The 25,622-nt window shown below is 39.5% G+C and overlaps 1 long non-coding RNA gene across 1 annotated transcript; it reads right to left on the bottom strand.

Moving 5' to 3' along the window:
• On the bottom strand, positions 1–19,869 carry LOC148108374 (uncharacterized). Its single transcript, XR_015727839.1, has 2 exons — positions 19,732–19,869; positions 1–101 (listed from the first exon to the last, which is right to left on the bottom strand). It is a non-coding gene; the product is annotated as an uncharacterized LOC148108374 (long non-coding RNA).
• Positions 19,870–25,622: the final 5,753 nt, after the last annotated feature.

Below are 25,622 nucleotides of genomic sequence, written 5' to 3'. Positions count from 1 at the left end.
TTCTTCTTCTTCTTCTTTTTTTTTTTTTGACATTCTTCTTTTGACTTATTCTCACAAAATGGGAACAATTCCTCAATAGGACTTCTTGACAGACTTAGGGCCTAAGTATAATGAAATAAGTGAAAATTAAATACAGTTCTTTTTTAAAAAAATACAGTTATTAAAAGCTATCTTGTTTAATGCTGTGAATACTAATATGCCAAATAATCGTATAAGGATTAGAAGCATGATGTCATTTAGACCTTATTTTTCTGCTTCACATTATTACTTAACTTGCACTGGGTGTTATACGCAACTAATGAATCATCGAACTTTATATCGGAAACCGGGGATGTACTGTATGATGACTAACATAATATAATAAAAAATCATTAAAAAAAAAAGGAATATAACATTCTTTCTAAGTTACTTAGCTAACATACTCCCTCATAGTGGTAATATTTTTGTCAATTATTTTCTATTCATTTAATATTTTAAAAAGTTCTTAATAATATTTGGCATGCAACATTAACAATTTCCAAAATCATTATTAATTATTGTAACATTTTATGCTTGAAATAATAAATGTACATTTATATGCAAATGATTGCTATGTTTTATCATGTGTAAAGCACAGGAGAAGATTTTTCACTTCAAGGTACATCTGAAATATGTACTTATATTTGAAAGTGAATATTCATATCGGAACAGTGACTCAGAATGCAATTCCTTGCTCGTTTCCTGCTCTGGTTATGCTGGTTGGGGATGATGGCAACCTCGTCATCACGTGGGTCTACCACATGTTTAAGGATACAAAAAAAGGTACGAAATTGTACCTGAATCTTCAGCTCGAATCTTTCAAAGGCCAAAGCTGAGGCTGAAGCTAACAAGCACGTTTTGGCTACATATCTAGGTCAGAGCTAAATAAATACTGACGCATCCCTAAGTAGTTTCCACTGGGAGATGGGTAAATTTTAAGCCATAGGAAGGTATATTTTCCCAGAACATTTTGGATTTCTATTTTGTGTTTGGGTGCAGTTCAGAAAACATCAGAATCTTTTTCCACTCACTTCCGCCAAATGTAAAAGGCCACAGTTAACAAATATCCACTATGTTGGTCTAGTAAATCAAATCGTTTGCCTATGGGTAAAATGACGACACTTAGAGAAACAACAAAAAGAATGACATAGAATAGAGCATGAAAAACACCCAGAAATGAGGTAATTAAGGACAGGATGAAACCGTTAAGCAAGGCCAAGACAGTTCCAGTCCTTCGGGATCGAGAGTCTAGAGTTTGGTTAATCAGATATTTGCAAACCAGGGCCACGCTGGATCTGAAGATGAATGTTGTCTATGCCAAAGGTTGACAAATGGAAGTAGACTAGATTCAACCCCAATTCTGCCTCCCTGGGCTTGAGTTCTTGCACGGTGATAGGTAAAGGGTACTATCCAGAACCAAATACTGTAGAAATACAAAAACCGGCCTGTAGTACCATTTTGAAGAGTTAGAAGGATTCTGAAGAAAGCACCTTTATTGTAGACTGACTTGTTTGTCTGCAGGCAGGACTATGTCCTGATGTGGACGTAGATATAAAGAAAACCATCTGGCAGTTCAATATGCTCCTTTAAACTTTAAAAATTAATATATTTTGTGAATATCCGGGAGTCCAAGTGACGAAATCATATACCGACTCCAGAACTGAAGCCCATGTTGATGTCACCTAAATTGTCACTGAAATAATACGTACCCTATATTATAAATCAAGATGATTAAGATAGGCAACTTTGGGGTCAAACAGAATCTCACACCTCTGACTTAATAGCTTTTTGATATTGCCCAAATTATCAAGATTTCTTAAATTTCAGTATTGTCTGCTCTACAATGAGAAGAGTAATAGTTTCTGGAATGGTTAAATGAGATAATAAACAAAGAAGAGGGTCACGGTTTAGTGCAATACAACCTGGAGGATACATGGAATTTAGATTCTCTATTTCTGTAACAAATACATTGGGGGGGGCATTCTTATTTCCACTGATGGCAGAGTAACGGCAAACTTTCCAATCACAATGAATAAAGTTTCTCCTATTGTAAGCAGTTTCATTTGGGGGTAAACTAAGGTTCGCATGTCTTTCTGAAAGAGCTCTTCCCCTCCCACCTTCTTCCAAGAATGGCATCTAGACAAAGAGAGAATTCACATAGCCTCAGGGAGTCTTCTCTCTTGTGCTATCCTTCTCCATGGCTTCTATTGACCCACAAGTGAAGTGTAGCTCCTTGTGCCTGCTCTCTGGGCATTGGGTCCTGCCTTCTTTGCATCCACTTCGGAAGTGTTCCCAGATGCTGTAAACTCATGGGCTGGCCTCTTGGCACAGTAAAACTAGGTTTCTGGGGCGCCTGGGTGGCTCAGTTGGTTAAGCATCTGCTTCAGCTCAGGTCATGATCCCAGGGTCCTGGGATCGAGCCCCGTGTCGGGCTCCCTGCTCAGCAAAGTCTGCTTCTCCCTCTTCCTCTGTTACTCTCTCTCGTGCTCACTCGCTCCCTCTCTCAAATAAATAAATAACATCTTAAAAAAAAAAACAAAAACAAACTTGGTTTCCCCACATCACTGCCTTGGTACCAGTTTAGATCTTTCTTATGGACAGACTGTCAGGGATTTAGCAGTCACCTCACCTCTCACCATGGCCATCCTCTCAGCCACTTCCCATCTTGTCCTTGGCTTACTTCCCAGTGTACTTGGAACCCATGAGAGGGGGCACTCTATTACTAAGTCTCAGGCTTTCTCTTTACTTCATATTGATCCTTCCAAATCTCTTTTCTCCTCCCGTCTGAACAGATGCTATTTGCTTTTCCTCTCTGAGAACTCTCCCTACATCGTACCTTCTTTGGAATTCTTTATTCTAGGGTTAATCCCCTTTTCTTTTCTTGGGATGAGAGCATTCATGCCTGAGGTGTAAATTTGCAAAGAGGGTGCAGAAGAAAGAAATAAAAGGGATTATCAAAAATCCATCAAGAACTATTGTATAAATATTACTCCATTATATGCAAAAAGTACTGAGAACATTACAATTTAGCAAATCATAAATAGAAGCAGTTATTTAGTTAAGATTAAAATAACACAGTAAAGCCAAACCTTAGAATCTTCCTTTGCTTATAGCCCAGGAAGAAAAAGCAAGCAAGCAAACAAACAAAAAAATCCAGCTGAAATAGACTAGCAGCAATCATAAGAATATGGAGTAAGTTGGTTGCCAGTAAGAAAGATTGAACGTATTAACAATCGGCAAGGCTGAGTGTGGTAGACGGGATTATAAAAGCCTCCTGCCCCCAAATTCCAAGCCCTGAATAACATGCATGCCTTATATAATGACCGCCCCCTTAAGTAAGTAAGGGTAGAACCTAGAAATATCGTGGAATATCACACCTGTGATAGCCTACTAACCAGTGGACTTACAGTTAATCAAAAGAGAGATTATCCTGGGTTGACCTGATTTCATCAAGTACAAGACGGTGAAGTATCCGAGAAGAGAGTTCCTACTGGCCTGATGAAAAGGAGCACTCATACTGCAAACTGCCGATAAACTACCAGTGGCTTCTGGTCCCTAAAAGTGGTCCCTGGCTGGGAGCTCGTAAAAAAGGGGAAGCTCAGTCATACAACCACAAAGAAATTAAGTCTGTCAATTTATCAATAAAATGACCACTTTTCAAGCTCACCAGTGGTGAGCAGTGGATCCAGCCAAACCCTGGTTCCTGGCCCGTGGACACCGTAAGATAACAAACATGAATGTTTGTCGTACTTTCTTATTTGGTAATAGAAAGCTAATATACTAGACCTGGCGAGCATCTAAGCAATTCCAAAGCCTGCCTTCCACAGAAGCCATGCAAGGGGCAATGTAAGAAGAAAGGAAGGTAAACATGTCCCTCCCTCTTCCCCTAACACACATATCCACACTCACGCAAATACACAAAACTCTTAAAACACATATCCAAGTTGCAAGGAAGTGGAAGGACAGTTACTGTCATCAGTTCCAGAAGGAGAAGTAACAGTTTCCACAAAAACTCCACCCTGACCACCTCTGAGTCCAAGCAGAGCCAAGGGCAAGCTTTGGAGGTTTTAATTTTAGAGGAAAGAGAGGAAAACAAAAAGACAAAAGATTATTAACTTCCCAATCTAGTTGTCTCCGGCAGTTATATAGAGATTTAGACAGAGATGATAGGAAGGAGAAAGAGAAGGAGAGGAAAAGGAAGAAGAAGGAGGAGGAGGAGAAGAGGGAGTAGGAGGGGGAGGAGAAGAGGACTACAGTAAAATTTTCAGAGGAGCAGGTAGCAGGGGGAGGAGACACTCATGAAGTTCTTCCCGTATCATGGAGAGAGCAGGGCAAGGAGAGAAAGTGGTAATGATTACTGAGGACAAAGTATTGAAAATGGGATAAAAGAATAAGCTGGCTGACTCATTAACTGAATGGAAAGCTCCAGTGCCCTAGGGTAAATTGGAAAAAAAAAATTCAGTCCTAAAGGTACTCTGCATGCTATGGCTAATATCCTGTGGTTCTGCTTTGGTTAGTGAGTGCTTGTCTTTCAGGTTGTTAATTAGTTTGAATATTACCCCAGGATACAGCCCAACAGAGGAGAATAAACTTGGCCATCGAAAACAAGATCAACACTTACGTTCACTAATAAAGGTGCATCTAACCCCATATATACATATATAAAAAAGTATATATATATATATGATATATATATATATTTATAATATATAACACATAAAGGTTTATAAAATTTGTACTGATATGAAGGATATAACACGTATTTAAAATGATACATTTATGGGGTACCTGGGTGGCTCAGTCAGTTAAGCATCCTCTTGATTTCATCTCAAGTCATGATCTCAGGGTCGTGAGATTGAACCCTACATCAGGCTCCGTGCTCAGTGAGGAGTCTACTTGAGATTCTCTCTCTCCCTCTGCCTCTCCCCTCTACTTGTGTGTGCTTGCTCTCTCTCAAATAATCTTTAAAAAAATAAAAATAATATTTACATTTATTATTTATAAGTAATAATAAATTATGCCACATATTCCAGAATCAATTGATTCTCATAGTATATTTTTGTTGAATTTTGCTGAACTCTTGTACCCATGACCCAACTAAGGTTGCAATTAATAAACGAATGTAGTTCCCATATGAATGTTCATTAATATTTTTCTTTATTTTCTTAAATAGGAATAAAGTGAAACCACAAAGATGTTTGCCTTTGTGAATAAAGTGAACAACTTCTTTCTGAATGAGATAGTAGATTCCAATAATGAAAACATATTTTCTCAATTACCTGTGCTAATCACAATGTAATGGCAAAAGGCACAACACATTTAAATTTCATCTGCATTATTAATATTCTCTCCATCACCTCACTGAGTCTAGATTGTCAAAAAAATAAGTCAGGGCCTGATTTGTTGCATAAGCCAATTTCCACGATGTAAAAACTCTGATCGCAGCCAATTTCAAGTAATGAATATGAGGTCATTGAATGCAGAATAACCTCAATAGCATGGGTACTGGTAACATAGAGCAAAGTCATCAGGAAAGATGAGTTTTGAGGATGCGTACCTTTGTTTTTAATGTAATATATTTATGTATAAACTAACATAATTTAATTTTTAGTAACGGCCATATTTTCTTAACAACTGTCTCATAAAAATACTGAAAATTTAATAACCTATTCTCGTGGTTGATATGAGCAGGCTCCAGCATCCCACTGCTTCCCACGCTATTCTACCCCTCAGGCTACATAAACAATACCTTTAAATTTTAAATTATAAAAACATAAAGACATTTTTCAGCAGGAGTGGAGAGGACGTCACTGAGAATTCACCCACTCTGTTTTAAACCCAGACACTACTACCCAGTATAAAAGACAAAAAAGAGAGAGAGGTATAATGCGTCTCTCTGAGCATGTGCAGTAAAATGAGAAATAGACCTACAGTATGGCAAAAATAGATGAAGAATCTGTTCTGGAAGAAAATACAAGCCTTCATAAAAAAGGAAAAGTTCCCCGAAGTGCTTCAGGCTATAAATAAACTAAATAAGACCATGAAGTTAAGAAATAAGGGTTCAAAGATAAGAGGAAAATTTAGAGAAAGAAAATGAGCACGATGAGATTAAGATGGAGATTTCAGTGTTGGGAAAAGAAATTGAGGACAAAAATGTCACAATTACAAATAAATTAGATACATATTTTTAGACAAACAAATAAATAAATACGGGTGACAACCAAACTGCTGACAAAGGAAAAAACTAAAGATAAAATATGGAATGCAGAGAAAAAAAGGCTGATATATTAATATAATTATGGAAAGGAAAATAGATATCATAGTGGATAAAGGTGTCCACCAAAAATATAATTGGAGCCCTTAAAAAAGAAAACCCAAAAAAGTGAAAGGGAAAATATTGTCAGTGTCATAATAGAATATATTCCTGAAATGAGTGGAAAACTAAATAAATAAATTAAAAGGAAAACTGAGGGGCACCTGGGTGGCTCAGTTGGTTAAACATCTATCTGCCTTTGGCTCAAGTCATGATACCAAGGTCCTGGGATCGAGCCCCAGGACAGGCTCCCTGCTCAGCAGGGAATCTACTTTTCCCTCTCCCTCTGCCCTTCCCCTCTGCTTATGCTCTCTTGCTCCCTCTCTCTGTCAAATAAATAAATAAAATCTTAAAAAAATAATAAAATAAAAATAAAAGGAAAACTTATGTGCACAACTGACATGAAGACATATTCTAGACAAGTATTGACAGCACCAAATGCTGGTAAGGATGTGGAGCAACTGGAATTCTATTGCTGGTGAGAATACCAAATGGTATAGTCACTTTAAAGATAGGTTGGTCGTGTCTTACAAAACTAAAGATATTCTTACACAATCCAGCAATTTCACTCCTTGGTATTTACCCAAATGACCTAAGGACTTATGTCCATACAAAAACCTGCACCTGGATGTTTATAAAAGCTTTATTCATAGTTGCCAAAACTTGGAAGCAACAAAGATGTCCTTCAGTAGGTGAGCTGATAAAGAAACTGTGGAATGTGCGGACAATGAAATGTTTTTCAGCAATAAAAAGAAATGAGCTGTCAAGACAGGAAAAGACATGGAAGAAACTTAAATACATATTACGAAGTGAAAAAAGCCAATCTGAAAAGGCTACTTACTATATAATTCCAACCATATGATATTCTGGAAAAGGTACACTGTCGACTGTGAAAATATAGTTATTGCCAAGAGTTAGAGGGGAGGGAGGGATACCTAGGGAGAACACAGGGGATTTTTAGAGCAGTGAGATGTGATACCACAATCGTGGATACATATCATTATGCATTTGTCAAAACCCACAGTTTATATAACACCAAGAGTGAATGCTAATATCAACTATGGACTTCAGGTGATAATGATGTGTCAGTGTGGGTTCATAGATTGTACAGATGTAGCATTGGAGAGCACGATGCTGATAATGGGGCTGGCCGTACTTTCTGCTCAATGTTGCTATGAACCTAAAACTGCTTTAAAAACAGTCGGCTTTAAAAAAAACAAAACACAATTATAAGGGTAGATATATTATTGAAATACTCATTCACTCCGATCATGAACCGATTTGTGCCAAAAGGGAGAATAAGATGCTTTAGCAAATTGTAGAAAATACTGTATTACATAGTTCACCAAAAGACAAATAGATTCTAATGAGTGATAATAGTGTATGAATGAACCCTTCTTTTAATAAAGGCATTTCAAGAGTAGAAGACACAGCGTTTGCCTTTGGAACTGGATGCTATCTCCATTGTCTTCCTCACTGGACCTTTCATTTCCCTTTATGGTTTAACAATACAAAGGTTTCCCCTCCTCAAGACTGAATCCATTATAGACGTACACATTTAGAAATGATTCTAAAGAGTTTCGTTCTATATAGAAATACCGATCTCCAGATAACATTAAGAACTCTATGGCCTTACTCAAATAAGAGGTTCTTAATAAGACGACACCAAATTAAGAAGGAAATGTAAGTCCCGGGGCACCTGGGTGGCTCAGTTAAGCGTCTGACTCTTGATTTCAGCTCAGGTCATGATCTCAGGGTCCTGGGATCGAGCCCCACATCAGGCTCCCAGCTCAAATTCTCTCTCCCCTCACCATCCCTCTTCTCACTGCTCCTGCTCTCTTTCTTAAAAGAAAAAAAAAAGAAAAGAAAATAGAAGAAAATGTAAGTCCAAGGAGTCAATGGGGTAAACATTGAGCAAGGGTTTTGGATACTGTGTCTCAGGTTCTAACACCATCCTTAAGAAATGTTCTCACATTTACAGAAATCGTCGTATTTCTATATAAGAAGTTTCATTTAATGTAACATGAAAATATGAGTATCCCCTCTCCACTTGTGTGAATAAAACCATAGCAGCTAAACTCTAATCTAAATAACAGAAACTCCTTTTCATTGATTTTTTTCCTAAGTGTGAGGCATTGCACTAAGAACTTTATAGGTGTTCATACTATTTAATTCTCTTAACCTATAAAATTAGTAATTAATCCCAATCCTTTTCTAAATGAGGATATCATAGATCAGAGATGCTAAGTAACCTGTCCAGGGTTGCATAGCAACTATGTGGAAGATCCATGATTTGAAACCGGTTGTGCCTAAATCAAAAACATCTGTTCCTTGGGGCGCCTGGGTGGCACAGCGGTTAAGCGTCTGCCTTCGGCTCAGGGCGTGATCCCGGCGTTATGGGATCGAGCCCCACATCAGGCTCCTCTGCTGGGAGCCTGCTTCTTCCTCTCCCACTCTCCCTGCTTGTGTTCCCTCTCTCGCTGACTGTCTCTATCTCTCTCTGTCAAATAAATAAATAAAATCTTTAAAAAAAAAACATCTGTTCCTCACTTTATTACTCTTCTACTTCCCTTGATATCTCTTCCTTAGGTGATTTCCTTAAAGGTAGAGAGAGACGAAACTGACATTTCTAGAGTGTCCATTTGATGATTTAGATTCTTTTTCTGTTTTTTTTTTTAAATTTAATCCCCACAATAATTTTGTGAGAAAATTGTATTATTTCTGATATACAACTGAAAGAAATAAGTCTGTTAGGCTTAGGTGCTGACTAAATGTAATTTGTCCGAGATAATTTTCCATGTGATTTGAACTGGGCCTTGCTTGACTCCAAATCCCTTGTTGATTCTCACTATTAAATATTGTTTCACATCATGCGAAAATGGGTGACACTAAATTTCAAGCTAAGACATAATTTCCAAGGCCAAGGTGCTAATATGGGACTTACGAAATAATTTGTTTTCTTGCTCTCCCAGAAAACGTACTTTTCCTCTTCTGCCTCTAACATGCAGGGACAAATGAACAATCTTAATATAAAATGCCCCCAGGAATCAGCACAAAAACTCCTATTAACTGTCAGCAGTTCGAAAATGGTGGCAGGCCAGCAAAATGCAATTCTTTTAAAATCTGACCTCAGAGTCTAAGAAATTCTTCACAACTTTGAAACCTTCAAGAGAAGGTGCTTTGAAGAATATTTTCAATTGTGGCAAGACTGTTACTTCCCCATCATCAGAGCCCCTTCTGGAATGAAGGGCTTTACAGGTGTAATGAAGATTCTCTCAGTCTGGCTGCTTCAGACTCTAGCACAGACCCGAAAATTATTAGTGAGCCACAGCCATGATGCGCTCCTTTCTGCCAGCAAAGCTCTTCAGAGGCAATAATTTGCCTCTCCTCAGGAACACCAAACTCTTCAATTGAGTAACGATGGGCTGGAAATACCTGGGTCTGAACTAGATCAGGGAGAGTCAGATTCTTGAAACCTGTAATCCCATTTTACTGCTTAGAAAGCAGAAGTTCTAGAAAGGGTGATGAGACCATGGGCCACAGCCCTGGGACCCTCTCCTCTCAGCAAAAGCACGGGAGCTGAAATTCAGGCCTCATTCCACAACTGGACCCCTCTGGCTATGAAGCCCCTTCTGCTCTCTTTATCCCACTGGCAAATAAATCCTACTGTCCTATGCTCCTCTTGGCTAGTGGCCTATACTTTGGAATTTCTGGAAATCATTTTCCTCATTAATATGAAACACCTGGACTGTTAGATAAACTGTCCTTTTGTCGACTTTGCTTTATGTAGTAATTATTAAAACAATCCAAGTTCACTGTAGAAAATCCCAAAAATTTGAACACAAGTATATAGAGGTAAAACATTGCCTAATATGATCAAAATCAGAGAGTAGCCCTCTCAGGGGTGTAGAGGAATGTAGGGGGTGGTATTGACGAAAAGAGACACAATGGAAACTTCTGGGGCACTCAACATGTTTTATATTTTGATCTGGGTAATGGTGACATGGGGAACACATGTTTAAAATATGAATTAAGTGACACAGTTTAAACACTTTACTATATACTGTACTTCAATAAAAAGGGAAGCATTTGAAATCATCACCTCAAAACTTAGAGCCACCTTTACATTTTGGAATATTTCCTTTATATCTGTCTGTATCTATAGAAATATATATATATGATACATAGCGCGCAGTCATGCACTTGGTCTGGAATTCTTCATTCTTACCTAAAATACATCCCTCTACTCAGCAACTTTCAACTTGCAAATATTTGTAGATAAAACAAAGCTATGTGCGGAACAAATGGATACCACCTCTGCTCTCACCAAGAGCTGCTATTAGCTCTCTCACGCCATGATTCTATTCTAGGCAGCCTTTTTTCCTTTTTCCTTTTCTTTCTTTCTTTCTTTCTTTCTTTCTTTCTTTCTTTCTTTCTTTCTTTCTTTCTTTCTTTCTTTCCTCCCTTCCTTCCTTCCTTCCTTCCTTCTTTCTTTCTTTCTTTCTTTCTTTCTTTCTTTCTTTCTTTCTTTCTTTCCTTTCTTGTCTGCAAGATCTCTGCTATGGTTGTGTTTATTTCTGAGGTATTCCACAAAGTCTGTGACGCCATTTTCTCCAATAATTCAAAAGCCACTGAGAGTGTTGAAATTACCAGCAGAAAGAGGGCAGTGATGTGGGTGGAAGGAAAAGACGAGAAGCACATGGAAGTGGGGCCTGACTCGCGCAGAGACGGTTGGCCGGGCTTCACTTTCTCAGGACTTGGAATTGGGGTTCAAGCCAAGTTTAACCTGATTTCCCTGTGCGGCAGGCTCCAGGTGACATCTGGATTGCATAATCAATTAGCTTTTCTTCCTAGCCTGTAACTTTATATAGAAATCCCTAAATCGGTAACCTAAAAATGAATCAGATTTTGTGGGAGCCTCCCAATTTCGTGCCAGAATGGGCTTGCTTTTGAAATTGACATTGAGTTATCCAGAAATCTCCAACATTGGATTCTTAGCAAGTGGGAACATTCCATCGCCATCATCTCACCCCCGGGGCCAATTCTAAACATGCCTTTCCCTGGTGGATGCTTGTGTCCGATCCAGTTCTCTAGATACAGCCTTTGAGATATGCACTCATGTGCTAGTGGCTTATTAAGGAAGGTTCTAGGAGAAACTACTAAGGGCAGGAGGAAGCAGGACAGGGAAAGAAAGAGGTCAAGTGTGCGTGTGACTTCAGGCAAAGCCCCAAATTCAACCTAAGCCTGGAGGAACACTGGAGATCAAGTTACAGAACCCATTGGCTGGCCTTGAAGCAGGAGAGGTAGGCTTTCATACAGGAGCCAGTCTTAGGGTGCAGGTCTTCCCTAGAGCTTATCCTCTCCCAAGTACCGCCAAATTTCCATGCAAAGTGGGAAAATGGCACCATTAGCCTAAGAGGCATAATCAGAAGGGAACCATAGGAGCCCCCATTGGGAACAAGGGCGCACAGAAGCCGGAGCAAGGACGCCCAGTAAAAGGGATCCTGGGGATGTGGGTGGAGTGTGGGGTGTCTGCCGCAGTGACTCTGACACTTCCCTATCTTAACTCTGTGTCACAACTCGCCCCACAGGACAAGGGACCTGCCCTCCCTTCAGTAACCCCAGTGTCTCTTTTCTTTTCTCATTTTCAATGACCAAGTCACGTCATCATTTCCATGGATGATGTTACCTCCCGGTTGAGGGCACGTTGCTGTTCTTAAAAGACTTCATCTCTCTAGAACAACCTGGAGGAGCCTTGAGAGGTAAGTTTTCTTATTCTCATTTTACATCTGAAGGAAACTAAGTCTCACATATGAACACTCGTCCTTCCTTGTATTCTCAGTCTGCACATTGAGAGACATCTAAGGTCCCTGGGCAGGCCACCTGCGCAGTGCCGACTGGATACTGTTTCATTCCTGGAGGCGCCATTCTCCCAGACCATGCTGTGCGTGGCGCCCCCTGCAGGTGTGTAACTACACATGTTTATACTCTGCTCCCAAACTGCCAGCATCAATATTGATGAACTTCTGATTCTTTGGTGCTACTTATTTTTTTCATTTTCGAAGCCACAAAACTTCTTGATCCATACTTCAACTGTTTTAACCTATTTCCTCCATTAAAAAACCTCAGACCTCCTCCTGCAAATCTTATGGTATAGCCCCCTAAAGGGACTATATTCTTATTTCGAAATCATTGTGTCTTCTCTGATGCTCCATCAAGAAGATATTTTGTATTTTACATTCGGAAATCATTTGGGGGACGCTGCATCTTTTCTCACATATTTTGAGCATATATTCTAAAACTGCACACTTTTTACCCTAGAAATACTTTTATGTCTCCTCTCCCAATATTTCTGAGACTTTTTGAAGTAAACGGAACCAGTTTTCTATGTCATATCCCAGCACATACTCTAAGAGCTCCTCCTGTAACTGTCTTATCTGAGTCATAATGATATAAAATTAGGCAGTATGATGATAAATGTATATTTTAAAAAACGAAACTAGAGGGGGACCCAGGTTGTGCAGTCGGTTAACTGTCAGACTCTTGGTTTTGGCTCAGGTCATGATCTCAGGGTCGTGAGATCGAGCTCTGCTCCGGCTCCATGCTCGGTGTGGAGTCAGCTTGAGTTTCCCTCTCTCCCTCTCCCACTTGTGCGCTCTCTCTCGTTCTCTCTCTCTAAAATAAATAAATAAATCTTTTTAAAAACCTGAAATTTGAGCATCTTGGAGATGCCTTCAGAAAGCAGGCTGCATGCCGCAGAGTACTTAGAGCTTGGTCTTCTTAACACAGGACAGCCCCTTGCAAGCTCTGCCATGGTGTGTGGCCACCTGCGGCGCTGACTTAAGTTTCCATACCCCAGTTTCCTTCTCTGTAGAATAGGGGAAGAATGGCTAGTTCTCAGGGCTCTTGGAAGAGCCCCACGTGATCACGTTTGTGAAGCTATAACTCACTGCTGTGTGTAAAATAATCATCGCCACTACATACATGTTTGCATGCACATTCGTGTGTATGCACATACAGACTAGTGCACGAGAGGGCACACTGTGCTAGGACCCACGGATGCTGTGTTCTACTGCCCCTCTAGTCCTTATAAGAAGCTTGCAGTGAACACAAACAAGCCCTTCTCATCTGCGGATTGCAATTTTCTCATATATAACATAACATGGTTGGATGAGCTTACTATAAGGTTTCTTCATGACCTAAACACTTTTTCACTCTGTTTCCATAGATGCAGGTGTCCATTCGCTCCCCATGATATCCTTCACCTCAAAACGAACAACTAGATGATAAGGATACCTAAATAAAATCTCTGCTTCCTTATTCTGTGGCCAATGATCATAAAACATAGCTGTATTTCCTCCTAAATGACCAGAAGCAATCCAGAGTACGTGATTCCAAAGTCTTACTATCTTGGCAATGTTGTTAAGGTAGCGGACATAAAAACATTAAAGCAATTTAATAGAGACAGATTTAACTACGAAGCCTCACTGCTACGGGCAACATCTCATTGCTAATTCGATGAAGGAGTCTTACCTAGACATATATATATATATTCAGCATTAGCGACAATATTATACTATTACAGATTTTAGTAGGCCATGAGATACGCACTTACGTGTGTATGCTCAGGGCAAGAAATAGTTCATGGCATGACAGATAAATGTTTATTGTTAATTTTTATTTACTTTATTGTCCGCTCTCTATTTTGAACTCCTTGAGGGCCAGTACCGCATCTCACATCTATAAAAAAAAAATTACTGCATAGGAGGGCAGTTTACATATATTAATGTATTTTACCTGTACAACACAGAAAAGAAATAACAAGAAGGCAACTAGGTGTGTACGCATGCTCTACTGCGGGGATACCAGGAATCTGGGAGCGTTGCATCTTTCTGCTTTACCGTCCTCGTGTGTGCCCTCCATCCTCAAGATCAGCCCATGGTTCAATATGGCTGCTGGAGTTCCAGCTATTATGTTCTTTTTCCAGAAGGAAAGAGAAAAGAAGGGAAGGGGATCAAACTCTCAATTGTGTCAGAAACTTTAAAGAACCTTTTCGGAAGTTAGAAGAACACTTAGGCGAAAATCTTATTGGCGAGAACTTACTTACGAGGAGACTGAAGACCGCGCTTGTTCCTGGAGACAATGCCCTGGCCCTTAATAAAGAGTGATACTTAATAGACAACCAATGTCAATGTCATCTCCATGTTACAAATGCAGACTGTTAAGGCTTATTGTGGTTAGAAGTTGTGCAGGATCATAAGATATTACAGCTAGGGATCTCCCTCATCCCAAAGCCAATGCACTTTTCACAATGTAACACCACCGTCCGTGTTACCTGGCAGAATGGCCACGTCATAGATACTCAGTAGCCATTTGTGCAGTGAGGCGGCAAATGAGCACCTCAGACCAGCAGTAAAACGGTGAAAAGCATGGGCTCTTGAGCTGGTCTTCTCAAACTTTCACATGCACCTGATTTTCCTGCCCATCCCATGAAAAGGAAGATTCTGATTCGGTAGATATGGGGCAAATCTGGGAGCCTGCATTTCGAACAAGCTTGCAGGTAACGGATATGCTGCTGGTTCACGGAACACTCTTCGAGAAACAGAGACTTACATTCTCCAATATCCTTGAAATGTGGCCACTCTGAGTTAGGATGTACTGGCCAGTAAATGTAAAGTGCACAGCAGATTTCAAAGATTTAATATGAAAAAATACAAAATCTCTCATTAATATTTTATATAGATTTCGTATTAAAATTATAGCACTTCAGTCATACTGGATTCGGTAAGATATACTACTAAATTAAAAAAATAAAATTCAATTAATTTCACTTATTTCTTTTTACTTCTTAAATGTGGCTACTAGAAGACATAAAATTATATCTGTGGGGAGCTCCCATTCTATTTTTCTTGGACAGTGCTGGTCTAGACTGAGCCTGGTTACTTTGGTCAAGTTCTGAATCCCTAAGTACTAGCGGAAAGATTATGATCAGATTAACTTCACTAAGTTCAGTTTTCCTTGGTAAACTAGGAGTAATAAAAATGTTTCCCTTCTGGAGTTGTTGTGATGATTGAATAAGAGAACCAAATAAAATGCTTAACACCCGGTAAATCTTTGAAGTTGAGCTAAAGAGCTGGGATTTCAGTAAGGACCACCAAACAAAAATCATATGATGCTTCATATTTTTTAAATTTTTATTTTTTTAGAGAGAGAGAGAGAGTGAGTAGGGGTCAGGGGGCAGGGTCTGAGGGAGAGAGAGACTCCTAAGCAGGTTCCATGCCCAGTGCAGGGCTGGATGAGGTGCTCGACCTCACAACCCCAAGATTGTGAGTCAGACGCTCAACTGACTGAGCCACCCAGGTGCCCCTGATGTTTCATATTTTTAAAATATGCCACACATATTAAATAAGCACTTTAGTAATCTTTGTTGCCAATCATTTGAGAAACAATTTTGGTCAAACACATCACAGAAACTTTGTTAGGCTCATTCTCCTTATTTCCTAAATACAATAAAATTGATGAGTTTCCCAATGAACACAGAGCTAATGAGTCATGGTCTATCATCAGTGTCGGACGTAACTAGAGCACCTGCCTTTCCAGGCTGGGGAGCACCTGAGTTGTGTCACTATTGCTTGCACAGAATGACATTTTACTGTCAGTCCCCAGAGCCATTTACATACAAAAAAACTAATCTCTTCCAAATTCCATGTCTTCACTAGTCTATCTCTTTTCAGAACACGCAGGGTCTAGATGTATTCACCAGAAGTCAATTTGCTGAGTGGACCGTTTGCCTAAAGCCAATTAGTGGAAAGGCTAATTCGCCAAATGACTGATACATCAAATTTACTTATACCTTTCAACTATTTAGCTGTGGTTCGTGGGTTTTGATTTTGTCCTCGTTGCAGCACTGCAAGGCATGCTTGATTTGTTTTTGTCACAGTCCCCACTGCCCTTGCTGGAGCCAAAGGGCAAAGAGAGGAAGAGGCCAAAGAAACAGCAGAGGAATGAGAACTGAGGAGGGGAAGCTGTAGGGTAGAAGAGAAACACTGCAGAGGTAAGAGGCACATAATTATAAGACCATATTCTCAAATATGGAGCATTCTTATGAATACATTTTTCAGGCATATATCATTAATCATGCAAGCAGACAATGGTAATAGATCCTGATATGCAAGAAAATATTCCAGAATGTATATTGTTTGAGTATGTTTGAGAATCCTTACCAATATAATCTCTTTAGGCATAGCCATTTTCATATTCAATTATTACCCCTGTGAAATATCTTCCTTATGCCCCAGTCTCTGTGTCTCTCTGTTTCTCTCCTTCTCCAACTGGTACCCACAGGAAGCAGGGGCAAAAATGAAAAGTAGTCCATCAGAAATAGCTTTTGAAAATGGAAACTGGTCACCCTGAACCATTTGGTCACCCAATGAACACATTTGCCTTGGGCACTCAGGGAATCAGCTTCTGGAAGTCTGCTTGCTTCTGGATGTACCAGGAAAGTTGAAAATGGGTGAGTTAAGGGGGAAGAGGGAAGTCCAAAAAACTAAAGATGTTGGTTTACTTTGGTAAGAAAAAGGTTTAGGCAAACAAGGATCTGATTTTTTTTTAATTTTTTTTATTTTTTTACTTTAAGTGCCCAGGCTGTAGCTATCTAAAGCAGTGTCAGCAAATGTTTGGCCCTCAGCCACCACCCTGAGCTGCCCAGCCCCTCACCCACCCATCACTTAACAACCACGCTGCTCCTTCCTGCTTAAGTGGATGTGATTTGAGAACCTTCTGACGTACTCCTTAGTCATTGCACTTTGAGTGTGTGAATGATCGGAGATTGAATTGCCATCGTGAGTCTCCCAACCATATTTGCATATAAGTGTGAACAGAGGTGTGCTTTCCAAAAAATAGATTAGAAAAGAAATACCACTGTCTTAATGAAAGAGCATAATTCTAACAACAGCAAAACACGCCTAAACCCAGACTGAAGGTCTTAGTATAACACAAGAACGTGTCAGAGAGCAGGGGTGCAGAGAGAGCTGAAAGGTCACACTGTCAGTGCTCACCTCAGATCAAGAATGCCCCTTCTTGGGGCGCCTGGGTGGCTCAGTCAGTTAAGTGTCCGCCTTTGGCTCAGGTCATAATCCCAGGGTCCTGGGATGGAGCTCCAGGGTCAGGATCCCTGCTCAGTGGGGAATCTGCTTCTCCCTCTCCTCTGCCCCACCCCCTTGCTCACGCGCAGGCTCGCTCGCTCGCTCTCAAATAATTAAACAAAATCTTAAAAAAAAAAAGAATGCCCCTTCTGTCTGTCTCCACCTGTGTGGTCCTAGGTGCAGGTGTATTTATCTCATGAGATGGGAAACTTAGGTCAACAAACCCGCCTCATGTAAAAAGTTGCATGCTAGATTTGATTGCCTCTACTCTTCGATGTTTGCACAACAAAGTTTCTAAACATAATTTGGTTCATGTGAATTATAAGTTATACATTTCTGAGCCTCTTAGCAGATACTGTTTCTTCTATAAATTTTGCTTTATAATCATTGTCAGGCTAATCAAAGCAGCCATTTTTACTCCAGCTTATCTGCTCGACATGTGTGTGTGTATATTAGGCTATTAGGTCTTTACAACTACATTCTGAGATAAATATTTGGATCCTCATTTATAAAGGAAATAACCAAATCTCGAACATGTAAGTAATATACTCGGGATATCACAGCTCTTCAAAAAACTTGGACAAATTTATTTGACTCCAAGTCCCTGGGACCCAACCTTTGCAGGCTACAATCTTCGAAGAGTTACTAACAAGTCACTCTTGGGAGGTGATAGATCGGTGATCTAAGCCTGATTCTGAATTATGAAAAATCCACACTTGGTCAGGAAGGCTTTTCTGAACAATAAGGTCATAATCACATCACCTACTTGCAAGTTCCTGCTTCTATCATTTTGAAAGGTAAGTTATTGTGAATAGTAAGAGCTATATACATGTGCTTTCTATTTTTCTCTATTTTTCTCATATTTAATTTAGATTTTGATTATTGAAGTAGAAAACAGCTGGCTCTGCTTTTTGATTTTTTTTTTTTTTTTTTGTCTACAAAACACCCATTAACTTCTCACAGAGTCAAAGCACTCTCAGGTGAACACAGGAGATTCACTGATAAAGTGACGAGACTCTAGAGATAAATCCTTTGGGTCAGGATCAGGTTTGGGCTGAGGCAACGAGCTATGCTTTACTCATCACCAAAAAAAAGGAATAAAAATAAGGCCAACCAAAAACTGACTAGCACAGGAGTCCAGCCCATAGTGAAAATCAGAAATTCTAGAACTGACAAAAGCAAACATTAAGATGAAAGTCAAAAGAAAAAACAATTAGGAACAAAACAGAAATAGCTGTAGGATTAACACATCAGAATAACCTTAAAAATGCTCAATCATCAAAGTTACCTTCTTTTCCCTTGTGATATAAATATTTGTCTTTCACAATTTGTGAATCCTTGAGTTAATACTTAGATCCCTTGGAAGGCAGTGAAGACAGACCAAGGGTTTACCCCTTTTCAGGGGTGAGAGTAGAAATCTCCACAATGGGAACCTTGATAGGCACATATGATAATTCTCAGAATATTAAGTTTATCAGGACATCCTGTTCTTTGGTAAAATAAGGCTTTCCTGACACAAGTATTCCTGACCTTGGGAAAGTATTTATGATTGTTATGTACAAAAGGATGTGTTTTTGTATTTGCATCTGTGAAATGAGAGCAATGAATGATGCTAGGAAATTGTGGGAACACAATTCATTGGTGGGAGCGCTTCCAATATTTTAAAAGGCTCAAATTGGCATTAGAGGATAACATGAGAATTTACCTTAACACCACTTAAGCCTTAACAAAGGAAGAATGACAACTAACATAGGAAAAAGGAGTTTCTTTCAGAACACAGGAAACTGAGTCAGAGAAAAATCTGGACCTCAGATTCCAAGTTCCAATTTTGGCATGAATGAGGTCATTAGGAAGTAAGGGCATGTGAATGGCAAACTTTCATTTGAGGGAAAGGTAGTGATAAGATGGATAAATGCAGCCCATATAATTGAACCAACAATCCCACTTGTTATTGAAGTCTCAAAAAAAGAAAAAAGAAAAAAAGAAAGAAAGAAAAGGAAAAGGAAAAGGAAAGAAAGAAAGAAAGAAAGAAAGAAAGAAAATAAAAGAAAGAAGAAAGAAAAAGAAAGAAAGAAAGAAAGAAAGAAAGAAAGAAAGAAAGAAAGAAAATGAAAGAATTTAGAAAGAAAGAGAGAAAAGGGAAAAAGAGAGAAAGGAAATTTAAAAACAACAACAAGCAAAATATCCAGCAAACAGACAAAAACCTGAAACCCATGTAAAGGCACGCTTCTAAACATAGAGCGGGATCAAACTAACCTTTAAGACATTCCTTGGCAGGCAATGAAGAAATAAGAACGTGGTAGTAGGTGAGAAGCCTGAGACCCACAAGATCATATCTACAAGAGCATCAGCCGAATGTGAGCCTCCCTGGGTACATATCAACTGTGACTCAGCTGGATTCTTTCGACTTGGAAATGGAAGGTTAACTTGTAAGGTGCATCTGTTTGTATAAACTAGAAAAACCCTTGCTAAAGAAAAACTCTCACCTGGGGCCATTAGAAGATGGTTAGGTCAATGAAAACAACAACAACAACAGCCTTTGCCTTATAACGATTCTGTATTACAGTTAAATTTCCTACAATATATTGTTTTGTATTAACCCAGTTATGTCATTCAAAACCATCATGTTTTTTTTTTTTTTGGTCAGTATCAGTAACTTCCAATTGGTGGTGGTACTTTTTCCCAACTATCATGACCAGGTTGCAATGAAAACAAATCCAAGAACAAATGCTTTCACACATAGAAACATTTATTATCAAACAGGTATAACAGTTTATAAAGTAGTGAGTAAACTCAAGAAGTGCCAACCCTCTGTCCTTCCAAGTGCTCTGACAGCACAGACAGGAAAGGTCCCCTCAGGACAAGTGAAACAATGTTTCACTAGCAGGAGTCAGGCAACAAAGAAACTTACAAATACACTCTGTACTTGGGCTACTTTGGAGTCTATCACCTCTATCTATCTATCTTTTAGAATCTAAGATTTAGATATTTATTTGAGAGAGAGTGAGCGTGGAAAAAAGAAAGAGATCACAAGCCAGGGTAAGGGAGGGAGAAAGAAGCAGACTCCCCACTGAGCAGAAAACCCCATGCAGGACTTGATCCCATCATGACCAGGGGTGAAGGCAGATGCTTAACCGACTGACCCACCCAGACACCCCCTTATCTTTTAGAATCTAAAGTTCCATTCTAAAGCATACAATCTAGGTTTATTAGATTCTTGTACCCTATGCATATAAGCTTGGAAACGCCTAGAAAATGTGCCATAAGCTAAGATGTAGAAAAAAGCATCTAAATGCAAAAGTATTTAGACCGTACTCTCAACTGAAGTAATTTACAAACCACACGGGACATAACTTAAACGTCCATTCACAAGAGAATAGAGAAAATATGTTATAGTCACGTAATGGAACATTCCTGGAGTGAAAACAGCAGATGACCAATACCCACAACAACATGGATGAACTGGATAGAACTAAAAGAGCCCAAAAAAGAAGAAGTGCTTACTGTGTCATTCCATCTATATGGAAGTTCTCGAAGAGCCAAACTAGTTCACAGGGATAAAAATCGGAATAGTGTTTGACTCCAGAGGAGAGGACCACAGACAGGAAAGAAAGAAAACAGGACTTTTTGGGGGCGTGACAATACTATACATCTTTTCTTTTTTGTAAAAGTTTTATTTATTTATTTGCCAGAGAGAGAGAGGAGAGAGAGAGACCATTCACATGCCCTCTGCCTGAGGGAGAAACAGGCTCCCTGCTGAGCAAGGAGCCCACTGTGGGGCTCCATCCCAGGACCCTGAGATCATGACCTGAGCTGAAGGCAGACGCTTAACCGACTGAGCCACCCAGGTGCCTGCAATATTCTACATGTTGATTGGAGTTTGGTTACATGGCTACCTATCTCTACCTGTCTATCCATCTATTATCTACCTAGGTACCTATCTGCATATGCACGTATGTCTTAGTCCACTCAGGCTGCTCTAACAAGCTACCACGGATGGAGAATCTTATCAACGACAGCAATGTAACGCTCACAGTTTTGGAGGCTGGAAGTCTGAGGTCACAAAGCCGGCTTCTGAGTTGTAGATTTCTTGTCCTACCTTGGAAGATGCAAGAGCCTAGGGAGTTCTGTGGGGTCTCTTTAGCACTAACCCCATTTATGACGGCTCCGCTCTCATGACCTAATCACCCCTACAGGCCTTGCCTGCAAATCCCGTCATCTTTGAGGCTAGGATTTCACCCTATGAATTTGGGGGCATGGAGCACAAGCGTTCTGACCGTAACAACACCCACGCACATACACACACACAACCACACACGTACACTTATACATATTATATGCCGGACACTTAATGTATTTAACTGTAGGTGATTATATCTTGATAAAAAATATAAACAATGTAACATATATCTATTCTCTTAGCAAAACCTCTGGATATTTACAGGTTAGTTAGAGGTTATAATTTTATTGTAAAACCTCTGGATAGTTAGAGGTTACAATTTTATTAAGGAAGAAAGTATTCATTTGGCCTCTTGAAAATAATAACAAGAATTCTTGTCCCTTAATAAGCAGTTCCAATGGGGCAAGAGCTATACTAGTTAATTGCCATATGTAATTTGAATCACTGAATTCTCTCAACAACTTCATAACGTTGAATTTAATGTTATTCCCATTTTGTTAGTGATGAAACTGATGCCAGAGAGGCTGTGTATTTTGCCCAATGTCACAGCCTAGCAGGTGGCAGTAGAGGTCATTAGAACCAGGTGATTTTTTTTTTTTTTTTAACTCCAGAGTTTTCCTGGTGCCATCATCAGAGGTCTGCATGACTCCTGTGTTGCCAAAAGCAAGAGGAGGAAACTGTTAGAGAAAAGTAATTAAAAGGTAGACCAAGAGACAAAGTAAAGGGCAAAAGTAGAAAAGAATGGCATTGATTTCCAGTGACAGACCTTTATCAAGTGTATCCCCTTCCATGGGAGCTCAGAATTTAATTGCTGTCAAACCCAAACTAAAATTACGAAACAGGCTCTCTCTTTTTCTCCTGCATCATTATAAATGACCTCTCCTGCCAATTTCGAATTGCTAGACAATATTTTTTGTTCGTTACAAAAGGACGTCAATTCTGATAGGAGATGACTCAGCTAGTTGAGTCACCATGATTTTACCCTGCTCTGTGTAATTACAGTTTTGTTCTTTCCCGAGATGTTTTACCAAAAACTACTGCTAAAACCTGATTAATATTACAATTCAGTCTATAAAAAATAAAATCAAAAGTTCACTTTTTTTTCCCCCAAAGTAGGGTGGATTTCTTTTTAAATAGTAGAACGCAGGAAAACAAAGGGAAGATCTCACCACTTCCTTTATTTATTCTCACTCCATATGTACTAAACTAGCTTCATTTTGAATGAATTCCCAAGAAACTAACCAAGCAAGCACACTGCTTGGACCAGTCCTGGCATGCCCAGGTCTGTGTGAGCCTGTGGCAATCCTAAGGTAAATAACTCGGTTCCACACTTCTCTAAGGAAAAGATTACAACTGGACTATGACAGTGGAAGCATATGCGTGTGATGGTTTTAAAGATATATTTTTTAAAAGGTTTGGATTTTATGGCTAGGCTCAAATAAAGACAGTTGCCTTTCTCTGCCTTTCTTTGTCTTCTCTTCCACACCCCCCTTCTTGTACACACAAATCAAATGCTCACCCACACACCCACACAAATATTCAACATTCTGAACCAAACGGCATGCCCATAGGGACAATCGAACAGTATTGGAAGCTTTGCTGTCCGCCCCCAATGTGCAGTGTTGAACTGACAATTTATGCCTGCAGGTGGCTGCTTGCAAATGCAATTAGGCCCTGCTCCCACCGGGAGGGCTCAAGTGCACCTCATTAACTGGGCCAAGACTGTATTAATACTAGTAATTTTCCACCTGCAAGAAAAATGGATGGCTTACGCCAAAGAAGTGAAATATATGGTCAGGTGTCTAGGCCATGTAGCCAGTGTGATTTTGTAAAGACAAGCATTCGAGCCTCAGGCCCTTATGTTTACATCGAGTTGGATCATCCTAGGCTCCTTAACAAAGATCTTTCTCAACAGAAAAAGAAACTCCTGTTCTTGCTTGGAATTTTGAAAAGTACGGCATGCGGTCCTTCCAAAGTAAGGTGTTTACAGTTTAGTGGAAGGAACATAGGATTTGTTTGGAGTAAGACAGACCTACGTTCTGATGGTATCTTGAAGATGTTAACTGACCGATGAGTAGCCGAATCAGAATTGCTTCATACTAGTCTCATGCTTTCTCTTAAAGTAGTCAGGATCCAGGACACAAACCCAAATGAGTGAATGTCCTGTCCTAGGAAATTAATAATTAAGGCCTTGGTCAGTTTCAATTAACCATTTAGAAAACACAGGTTTATAAAGGCAGGTTATGTTATTTTGAAATAACATTTTAGGAGATCTTTCTGGGATTATGATGTACCGTGAGACATCATTCTCAGATGCAACATAAAGCATGTTTATTACAATTTGCAGATTATTGAAGTTGTACGTTTCTGTTCGTCGGAAAATAAAACTTAAAATAAAAATCACTGGGATATTAATCTCAGGTGATTCCTAATGTGAGAAAAAAAAGCAGGTAGCTTTGAGGGTAAGAGCTGGGACAAGAATTAAGCTCTTACAGCAGAGTAGCCAGAGGGGGAGAAAAGGGCTCCAGGGATAATGAGGAGCGTGGAGGGGAGGAGAGAGGATGGTGACTCACTCTAGTCCACAGCCATACCCGGGACATGAGTGCGCTGGGTGACAAATAAGCAGTCATTGCTTGGACCAGCGCAAATTTCAGATCTATCTGCATTAGAAGAATAGGCTGTGGAGTTTCCTGTTAAGGTGGCATATTAGCATATGTAAGAGTTCAGTCTCCAGATTTAGAGTACCAGAATTTGAATCCTTGCCCCATCACCTACTGACTGTGTCTTTTGCAAGTTACCTGATCCATCGAAGCCTCGAATAGACACATTAATATGACCTCACTTGCAGGTTGATTGCAGAGGTCAGATGGGAAAATCCATGCAAAGTGCTTGGCAGAGAATAGGTTCTCAGTTTGTTAGCTCCGAGTATTAGATTTTGGACATCATTCTCACCCTTTGCTCTGATCCATAGATTGGCCCACAAAAGCACCCCTAGGCAGTGTTCCAAAATGTTCCAAACAAGAGAAAGATGATGAAGAAAAATCTATAAAAAATGAAACAAGAGTTCTTGGTCCAGCCAATGCTATGTGCTCCTTTAAACCAATGTATCCATCTCTTATCTCTTTTCTACTTATCCTTCAAGGATCAACTCAACTCAACTTGACCTTGATAAGTTCCAACCCCCCCCAAATCAGACGAATCATTCCTCCTCTCTCTAAATTCCCCAAACGCATTGTGTCTACCCCTGCTTGCTTCAGTTAGTTCTTTCTGCTTGGTACTGTGGTTAATTGCATGACTATCTCACCAACTAATTTAGGACATTCTTGAGGGCTCATCTCTGAGTCCAAATAGAGCCTAATGCTTTCAACATAGCACATAATGCCATCAGTGCCTATTTAATATTGAGACCAGAAAATATTTTCTTGGACAATTAAGACACTGAACACTCACACACACACACAAACAACATATTGTAGTTCGCCAACCTTCTCTCAAAAGTGAAAATATACACAAAGTCTCCCAGGACAATGCAATATTTAGAGGGGAACAATGCATTATTCTAACCAATGCAGGATCCAGAAGCAACTCCACCCTCCCCTCAACTTCGTAGCCTTAATTAACCTCACAGAAAAGATCAAGGAAAGAAAACGGACCAAGAGTCCTGCACATAGAATTGTATTATTGAGAGAAAATTCCTGTAGCTCTTGGTTGCTCTCTTAAATGAATGAAAGGAAAGATGGGAACCTACCTGAAAACGACAGTCGGAACACAGAGTTACTGACAAATTTCCTCGTAATTGCAAATACACATATATCTATATTAAATATACATGTATCTATATTAAATATCAAATATATGTATATATATTTAAAACTTTTTCATGAAAGTTATTGTTACAAACCAGGGAGCCTGAATCTAGAAAACCCCCCCATACAAATAATTTCTGTACAGAGATATTTATTTATTT

Source organism: Ursus americanus, chromosome 20 (assembly GCF_024610735.1).
Source record: "Ursus americanus isolate L20-20 chromosome 20, mUrsAme1.1.p, whole genome shotgun sequence".
NCBI lineage: Eukaryota > Metazoa > Chordata > Mammalia > Carnivora > Ursidae > Ursus > Ursus americanus.
Note: the sequence above shows the minus strand (reverse complement) of the source record. Positions and strands in the feature narration are given on the sequence as shown.